We start from the raw sequence: 10087 nt of genomic DNA, 5'->3' as shown, positions 1-10087 counted from the left end.
GTGTAGCAATCCCCTCGGCACGGAACTGGAGATAACTCCAGACCAAAACTGTACGCAGTACTCCAGGTGTGGTCTTACCAACGTCCTGTACAGTTGTAGCAGGACTTCCCTACTTTTATACTCCATCCCCCTTGCCAGCATTCTATTTGCCTTCCTGATTATTTGCTGTATCTGCATGCTAACTTTTTGAGTTCCATGTACAAGAACCCCCAGATCCCTCTGTACTACAACATTTTGTAATCGATCACCATTTAAATAATAATTTGCTGTTTTATTTTTTCTGCCAAAGGGGATAACCTGATATTTTACTGCATTATAGTCCATCTGCCAGATTTTTGCCCGCTCATTGAGCCTATCTATATCCCTTTGTAGATTCTTTGCGTCCTCCTCACAACTTGTTTTCCCACCCATCTTTGTATCATCAGCAAATTTGGCTACGTTACACTTGGTCCCTTCATCAAGTCATTAATATCAATTGTAAATAGTTGAGGCCCCAGCACTGATCCCTGCGGCATCCTAAAAATTACAGTTTGTCAACCTGAAAATGACCCATTTGTCCCGACTCTCTGTTTTCTGTTCGTTAGCCAATCCTCTATCCATGCTAATATATTACCCCCAACCCCGTGAGCTCTTAGCTTGTGCAGTAACCTTTTGTATTAGCAACCCCCCAGGGAGGATAATGGTACAGGCCCTGTTGAGGTGTGACCTTATCCGGCTTGTACAGTCCCCACCCCCTCAGGAATCTGGCTGTTCACACACTTCCCTCAGAATGTCCTGCAGCCTCTCAGTGACATCCTTGACCCTGGCACCAGGAAGACAACCTACCATCTTGGAGTTATGTCAGCGGCCGCAGAAAGGCCTGTCTGGCCCCTTTCAATATTGCCTTCCTGACCTTGCACCAAGCCCACACCCCCCCTCCCCCTCCCCTATACAGTTGAGCCACCCATGTTGCCTTGGACTTGGCTCTGGCTGTACTGCCTGAGGAACCACAGTATAGAGAGTGAGATGCACTCGAGGTCTCCTGCACTACCTGCCTGGTCCTCCATGTCTGTCTGACAGTTTCCCATTCCTTCTCTGCCTGCACACTCTTATGCTGCGAGTTGCCGATCCCTTGAAAGGTGCTATCCACGTAGCTCTCAGCCTCGCGGTTGCGGTGACGCACTCTGCTGCTCAAGCTCTGAAACCCGGAGCTCGAGCTCCTCCAGATGACGACACTTGTTGCGCACGTGGTTGACCAGGACACGAGAAGCGTGGTTGCTCCACAACAGGGTTTCATCTGTTTAAACAGAAACAACTAAACTGTGTTATTTCCTGAAATAATCCCTGCTGTCTGTCCTGAATCAATTAATGTCACTACCAAATGCTGCAATGTTTCCTCCACCTCACAGGGTTCCATCTGTTTAAAGCCACAACAGAAAGGTCCAGTAGCCTCCTGCAGTTTGAGAGAAACCAGCTTTAACAGTGGGGCAGAGTTTTAACCAATGAGGCAGATCCGTGCTCAGCCCTGCCCACTGGGGGGGGGGGGGGTTGTGCAAGCCCCACCCCTCACACACTCTGATTGGTTGGATGACCAACCACCTGCCCGGTCCTCCAGCCACGCTCCCGCTCTTCCTATTGGTTGGGAGCTGCCATCAATCAGCTGGGCAGTGTGAGCAGAGCATGCGCGGTGGGTGAGGCAGGGGATGAGAGATGAGCGGTGGGAGAGGTCTGGTTAATAAAGAACGCGCTTATTTGTACTGCAAAAATGGCCACCATGCGCCACCCTTTGTCTCTGATTGGTCTCCATGGAGGATAAGCCACACCCTGAAGTTTCACTGGAATGTGTAACTGAACAGCCCATCCCAAGGTCGCAGTGATTTTGCAAATTGTAACTTGATCCACTTTGACTTCCTGAAGCAAAACAGGACAGAGCTCCCCAGAAGTCAGCAAGGACCAGCCAAAGTGTCTTTCCCCAGTCCCAGTGCATTCCTCCCCCAGCCGAACTGCCTTACCCAGTCCCAGTCTATGCCCCTCCCCCCAGCCGAGTGTCTTACCCCAGTCCCAGTGCATGCCTCCCCCAGCTAAATTGCCTTACTCCAGTCCCAGTGCAACCCTCCCCCAGCTAAAGTGCCTTACCCCAGTCACAGTGCATGCCTCCCCCAGCCGAAGTGCCTTACTCCAGTCCCAGTGCAGGCCACCCCAGCCAAAGTGCCTTACGCCAGTCCCAGTATATGCCTCCCCCAACTGAAATGCCTTACCCTAGTCCCAATATATGCCTCCGCAAGCCAAAGTGCCTTGTCCCTGTCCATGCCTCCCCCAGCCAAAGTGCCTTACTCCAGTCCCAATGCATGCCTCCCCCAGCCACTGTGCCTTACCCCAGTCCCAGTACATCACTCTCCCAGCTGAAGTGCCTTACCCCAGTCCCAGTGCATGCCTCCCCCAGCCGAAGTGCCTTACCCCAGTCCAAGAGCATGCCTCCCCCAGCCCGAAGTGCCATACCCCAGTCACAGTGCATGCCTCCCCCAGCTGAAGTGCCGTACCCCAGTCCCAGTGCATGCCTCCCCCAGCCGAAGTGCCGTACCCTAATCCCAGTACATCCCTCCCCCAGCTGAAGTTCCTTATCCCAGTCCCAGTGCATGCCTCCCCCAGCTGAAGTGTCTTACCCCAATCCAACAACATGCCTCCCCCAGCCAAAGTGCCTCACCTCAGTCCCAGTGCATGCCTCCCCCAGCCAAAGTGCCTTACCCCAGTCCAAGAGCATGCCTCCCCAGTCCTGCTTCTCGGCACCACCTGCAAGGAATGATTCGGTCTTGGAGGCGAGGGTGGGGGGACTTGACATAAAGATTATAAGAAATACGAGCAGGAGCAGGCCATACGGCCCCTCAAGCCTGCTCCATCATTTAATACGATCATGGCTGATTCGATCAGCGATTCAGGTCCACTTCCCTGCCCCCTCCCCATAACCCCTTATCGGTTAAGAAACTGTCTATGTCTGTCTTAAATTTATTCAATGACCCAGCTTCCACAGCTCTCTGGGGGGGTTTGTCGCCTGTCAGTCCGAAAAGTGTAGAACAAATAGTTCCCTGGGTTAATAAACCCTGGGGGAGGCAGGCTTCACACAGCCTGAGTGCGGGCCGAGGCCCGAGAGATAACACTCCGCACCATCCGCTTCACACACCCGGGCTCGGCCCCAGGCCCTGAAGCACAGCACGCAGGCCCTGTGTTTGCCCCCCGGTTCCAGGCCCGCTCAGTGAGCGCCCAGGGGAGCGGGCTCAGCAGTCGCCATCTTGGTCAGGGTGGAGGGGGAAGTGGACGCAGCGGCCGCCTTCTTGGTCAGGGCGGGGGAGCGGGCTCAGCGGCCGCCATCTTGGTCAGGGCAGGTCTCGCGGTGCATGCATAGCCCTTTGTGCAAAGACAAAGGGTGGGCGGGGCTTCAGGGTGTCTGTCAGTTTGATTGGTCACATGTTTGTGCCCAGGTCAGTGGCCCCAGAAAGGGAACCTTCTTGTGCTGATAGTCGTCTGGTGACCTGGGCCTGGGTTCACCCTATTAGGCTGGCCCAGGCTCACCCTATTGGACCAGCACAGGCTCAGCCTATCGGGCCAGTAAAAAAGGCCCAATGACCAGCAGAGAAAATCAGCAGCTGATTGATTTTATCCTCACTCTGCGCACAGAGGATGCAGAACTGAACCCAACCATGTAAGCTGGAAATGATGAACATCATCGGCCTTTGAATGTGGAAGGAGCAATGTTTGTCTATTCTGTCTGTGGGAAAATATTTCAAATATCAGTGTGACTGGCAAAGCACCGAGACACACACACATCCGAGTGAGAGTGTTCCAGTGCACTGCCTGTGGAAAGAACTTTAATCAGTTACACAGCCTGATAAACATCGCACTATTCACAGCGGGGAAAAACTACATGTATTCTGTGTGTGGACGCAACTTCAACTGATCGTCCAACGTGGAGAAATACAAGGACGCCTGCACCATGGGGAAGCTGTGGGAATGTGGGGACTATGGGAAGGGATTCAGTTCCCAGTCTGATCTAGAAATTCATCGTCGCAGTCACATCAGAGAGAGGCCATTCACCTGCTCCATGTGTCAGCAGGGTTTCACTGAGTCATCCGATCTGCTGAAACTCCAGCGAGTTCACACTGGGAAGTGTGGGAAGGGATTAACTCAGTCATCTGAATTGCAAGTTCACAAGTGACTGCGGGGGTTGAGTTCTACTGTTATTACTGCTGGTAATCGCATCCTGACTGCATGATGTTCGTTCTGTCAGTTGGGATTTGTTTCTGCTGATCTTAATAACCCCTAAAACTGGGCTGGAGTTTAATATTTTGATCTTTGAAATAATACAATGTGTCAATATGTGTTATCTCCATGATAAGAGGAGACTAATTGATGTCCTGTTACATTTTGGACCTTTTCTCCTTTCTAACTCTAGATTATTTCAGTTCTCATACCTTTGGTTACTCTCAGGGACAAGGCCCAGTTCCCCATACCATCCAGAGTGCCTCTCTTTGCCTTGGTGTCCAGGGTAGGGATAGCTAACACGCCCAGGATCACTAAACACAAAATCCAGTCTGTTAATCCCTTTCAGCTACAGGACTTAGCATGTGCCCACAGCATCTCTCTCACCCTCGATGTTTAAATCGAGCATCATGTCTACAAAGCTGGTTTCAATTTAAAACTTGAATACACTCAGTAAATGTATTTTTAAAAAATGTACAAGTAAACCGATCATGTCAAATAAGTGGCAAAGGATTACAGTCCAGAAGATGAACAAATAAAATCATCATGGCCCAATAACCCAGCTCTATACTCACAGGAGGAAATCTGTTTTCTAAGTCCTCGAATGTCAGTCGGTGAGATGAGCGACTGAATCTCTTTCCACACTCAGCTGGTAAAAGGTCTCTCCCTGATGTGTTTTCACCCAACGCGCATCTGCATCTATTCCCACTGTCCCCACATTTACAGTGTTGAGTCAGCTGAGAACACGAGTCCAACAGGGTAATCTATTGGTTGAAGGTGCATTCACCACACAGAACATGTGTCCTGTTTCTCCCCGCTGTGATTGGTGTTTTTCCAAAGGCTGATGATAAGGTGATCCTGATGAATCCGGTGAATCTTTCAAATCTTGACGTGATGTTTGGTTTGAGTTTCCCACCTGTAGATCTTCCCCTTCTAATAGAGGTTACAAATCTTGTTACTTTAATACAGGATAGAAATTTCCACTGTGGTAGGCATCAGAGCCGAATCCAATCCTGCCCTCAAATAACATCCACACACTTCCCAGTCGAGGTCACTGGATCAGTATCAAGAGCAGGGGTTCTGGCTAATTTTTGCTCATATTTAGCCCAGTGTTACTGAGGAAAATTATACCCCATGAACTGCTGCCTTCGCTGAGATCAACCAACAACCCAGAATAAGGATAAAACTTGGGAACTTCTAAATCAATATTGCAGAGAGTTCTAAAATTTCTTTGGGGGGGTGGGTTGGGGGAGGGTTAGAAATAATATTTTGAAATGCATTTTACTCCACCTTTAAACAAAACCTTCGTCACACTACACAATTATGAAGGCTTTCCAAATCAAAATCAAATAGATCATCAAAAAGAGGGAGACATTTTAGAAAGGTGCAAGTCACTAAAATAGGCAGCTATAGCAACATAGCAACATAGAAAATAGCTGCTGGAGTCGGCCATTCGAGCCTGCACCACCATTCAATAAGATCATGGCTCATCAGTCTCTTCAGTACTCCATTCCTGCTTTCTCTCCATACCCCTTGATCCCTTTAGCCGTAAGGGCCATATCTAACTCCCTCTTGAGTATATCCAATGAACTAGCATCAACAACTCTCTGCGGTAGAGAATTCCACAACTCTGAGTGAAGATGTTTCTCCTCATCTCAGTCCTAAATGGCTTAGACTATGTCCCCTGGTTCTAGACTTCTCCAACATCGGGAACATTCTTCCTGCATCTAACCTGGCCAGTCCCATCAGAATTTTATATGTTTCTATGAGCTTCTCTCTCCTCCTTCTAAACTCCAGTGAATACAGGCCCAGTCGATCCAGTCTCTCCTCATATGCCATCCCGCGAATCAGTCTGGTGAACTTTCGCTGCTCTCCCTCAATAGCAAGAATGTCCTTCCTCAGATTAGGAGATGAAAACTGAACACAGTATTCCTGGTGAGGCCTCACTAAGGCCCTGTACAACTGCGGTAAGACATCCCTGCAACTATCCTCAAATCCCCTAGCTATGAAGGCCAACATACCATTTGCCTTCTTCACCGCCTGCTGGACCTGCATGCCAACTTTCAATGACTGATGTACAATGACACCCAAGTCTCATTGCACCTCCCCTTTTCCTAATCTGCCACCATTCAGATAATATTCTGAGCTTCGGGGATTTATCGGCCTTCAATCCCATCAATTTCCCTAACACAATTTTCCACCTAATAAGGATATCCTTCAGTTCCTCCTTCTCAGTAGACCTATTGTCCCCTGGTACAATTGGAAGGTTATTTGTGCCTTCGTTCGTGAAGACAGAACCGAAGTATTTGTTCAATTGATCTGCCATTTCTTTGTTCCCCATTATAAATTCACCTGAATCCGACTGCAATGGACCCACGTTTGGCTTCACTAATCTTTTACTCTTCACATATTTATAGAAGCTTTTGCAGTCAGTTGTTATGTTCCCTGCAAGCTTCCTCTCGTACTCTATTTTCCCCCTCTTAATTAAACCCTTAGTCTTCCTCTGTTGAATTCTAAATTTCTCCCATTCCTCAGGTTTGTTGCTTTTTCTAGCCAAATTATATGTCTATTCCTTGGCTTTAACATTATCCTTAATTTCCCTTGTTAGCCATGGTTGAGCCACCTTCCCCGTTTTATTTTTACTCCCGACAGGAATATACAATTGCTGAAGTTCAGCCATGTGATCTTTAAATCTTTTTCATTGCTTATCCACCGTCAACCCTTTAAGTATCCTTTGCCAATCTTTTCTAGCCAATTCATGCCTCATACCAGCGAAGTTACCTTTCCTTAAGTTCAGGACCCTAGTCTCTGAATTAACCGTGTCACTCTCCATCTTAATAAAGAATTCTACCATATTATGGTCACTCTTCCCCAAGGGGTCTCGCACAACAAGATTGCTAATTGGTCCATTCCCATTACACATCACTCAGTCTAGAATGGCCAGCTCCCTGGTTGGTTCCTCGATATATTGGTCCAGAAAACCATCCCTAATAGACTCCAGGAAATTCTCCTCCGCCGCATTGCTTGCAGTTTGGTTAGCCCAATCAATATGCAGATTAAAGTCGCCCATGAGAACTGCTGTACCTTTATTGCACACATCCCTTATTTCTTGTTTGATGCTGTCCCCAACCTCACTCCGACTGTTTGGTGGTCTGTACACAACTCCCACTAGCATTTTCTGCCCTTTGGAATTCCGCAGCTCCACCCATACTGATTCCACATCATCCAGGCTAATGTCCCTCCTTACTATTGCATTAATTTCCTCAATAACCAGCAATGCCACCCCGCCTCCTTTTCCTTTCTGTCTATCCTTCCTAAATGCTGAGTACCCTTGGTTGTTGAGTTCCCAGCCTTGGTCAACCTGGAGCCATGTCTCCGTGATGCCAATCTGATGTTCATCAGTTCAACACATATGCCTCATTTGATGATCCTTCTAACATATCATCCCTCTTCACTGCTCTAACAACACCTCAGCTTATCTGCCTTATTCCCGAGATTTCTTGCATTGTGGTATATACCATTAAGCAATGCCAAACTCCTTTATTGTCGATTTTCTAGCCTTTGTTTCCACTGCCTTCCAAACTCTGACGCATTTTCTGTTCCCATTTCCAAGCTTTGCTTCTCTCCCTTCTGAATCTAGGCTCAGGTTCCAATCCCCCTGCAAGCAAGGTTAAACTCTCCCCAACAGCATTAGCAAACCCCCCAGGGAGGATAATGGTACAGGCCTTGTTGAGGTGTGAACATAAGAACATAAGAATTAGGAACAGGAGTAGGCCATCTAGCCCCTCGAGCCTGGTCTGCCATTCAATAAGATCATGGCTGATCTGGCCGTGGACTCAGCTCCACTTACCCATCCTCTCCCTGTAACCCTTAATTCCCTTATTGGTTAAAAATCTACCTATCTGTGACTTGAATACATTCAATGAGCTAGCCTCAACTGCTTCCTTGGGCAGAGAATTCCACAGATTCACAACCCTCTGGGAGAAGAAATTCCTTCTCAACTCGGTTTTAAATTGGCTCCACCGTATTTTGAGGCTGTGCCCCCTAGTTCTAGTCTCCCCTACTAGTGGAAACAACCTCTCTGCCTCTATCTTGTCTATCCCTTTCATGATTTTAAATGTTTCTATAAGATCACCCCTCATCCTTCTGAACTCCAACGAGTAAAGACCCAGTCTACTCAATCTATCATCATAAGGTAAACCCCTCATCTCCGGAATCAGCCCAGTGAATCGTCTCTGTACTCCTTCCAAAACCAGTATATCCTTCCTTAAGTAAGGTGACCAAAACTGCATGCAGTACTCCAGGTGCGGCCTTACCAATACAGTTGCAGCAGGACCTCCCTGCTTTTGTAGTCCATCCCTCTCGCAATGAAAGCCAACATTCCATTCGCCTTCCTGATTACCTGCACTAACTTTTTTTTGGGGGGGATTCATGCACAAGGACCTTGGTGCCGTGCTGGACCACATGATCTACCCTGACAAATCCTACACGGTCCCGGGCCGGACAATCCACGACAACATCCATCTGGTTCGGGACCTCATCCATCATTCCCAGGAGGCTGGTCTGTCGGTCGCCTTCCTATCTCTCAACCAAGAGAAGGCATTCGACAGGGTGGATCACGACTATCTTCTCGGAACTCTGCGCGCTTTCGGGTTCGGGACGCATTTCGTCGCCCGGATCCGACTTTTGTATGCCGCCGCGGAGTGTCTGATTAAGGTTAACGGGTCCTTGACGGCGCCCCTTCACTTTCGGAGAGGGGTGCGCCAGGGATGCCCCATGTCCGGCCAGTTATATGCTGTCTGCGTGGAGCCTTTCCTGCGCCTCCTGCGGACGAGATTGACGGGACTGGCTCTGCAAGGGCCGGGCGTGGAGGTTGTCCTCTCGGCTTACGCCGATGACGTGCTCCTCGTGGTAGAGGATCCCGCTGACCTGCGGAGGATGCGTGAGTGCCAGGAGATTTACTCGGCCGCGTCCTCCGCCAGGATCAACTGGGAGAAATGTTCCGGACTCCTGGTGGGTCAGTGGTGGGTGGACTCCCTGCTGGAGGAGCTCAGGCCTTTTGCCTGGAGCACGACCCATCTCCTCTATCTGGGAGTCTACCTTAGCCCCGACGAGGAAGCCTGGCCGGCGAACTGGCAGGAGCTGGAGGCCAAGGTCACCGCTCGCCTAGGGCGCTGGACAGGACTGCTCTGAGTGCTGTCCTACAGGGGTCGAGCGCTAGTCATAAACCAGCTGGTGGCCGCAATGTTGTTGTACCGGCTGGTCACTTTGACCCCTCCCCCTGCGTTTGTCGCCAAGATACAGAAGAAGCTGGTGGACTTCTTCTGGAACAACAGGAAGCACTGGGTCTCAGCCGTGGTCTTGAGTCTCCCGCTTGAGGAGGGCGGTCAGTCATTGGTGTGCGTCAGCGCCCAGCTCGCGACTTTCCGTCTTCAGACCCTGCAGAGATACCTTTACGTCGAGCCCCCTCCTAGGTGCTGTGCTCTGGCGACGTATTTCTTCCGCCAGCAGCGCGACCTCAATTACGACACGCAGCTCCTGTTTGTGAACTTGGGGGGTGTCAGGACCGTCCTCCTGGAGCTGCCTGTCTTTTACAAGGAACTCATCAGGGTCTAGAACAAAGTCTCCACCAAGCGCAGCTCTCCGCCGGCTGGAGTGGCGGCCGTCCTGCAGGAGCCGCTGCTCGGGAATCCGTACCTCCACGACCAAGGTTTTATGTGGCGGTCGGAAGAGAGGGCTGTGGCTGGTGAGGTGACCAGGGTCAGGGACCTGCTCGATGGCGGAGGAGCAGGTTGGATGGCGCCAGGCACGCTGGTGCGGCGCCTAAATTCAGCAGACGTCCGCCACGTGGCCG

General features: G+C 50.0%; 1 protein-coding gene across 1 annotated transcript in view; it reads right to left on the bottom strand.

The window, feature by feature from the left end:
* LOC139273549 (zinc finger protein 850-like) overlaps positions 1 to 10087 on the bottom strand; it is a 700279-nt gene that overhangs the window by 574409 nt on the left and 115783 nt on the right. The window lies entirely within an intron of this gene.

Source organism: Pristiophorus japonicus, chromosome 9 (genome assembly GCF_044704955.1).
Source record: "Pristiophorus japonicus isolate sPriJap1 chromosome 9, sPriJap1.hap1, whole genome shotgun sequence".
NCBI lineage: Eukaryota > Metazoa > Chordata > Chondrichthyes > Pristiophoridae > Pristiophorus > Pristiophorus japonicus.
The sequence above is the reverse complement of the archived record's forward strand: the minus strand, read 5'-3'. Positions and strand labels throughout refer to the sequence as shown.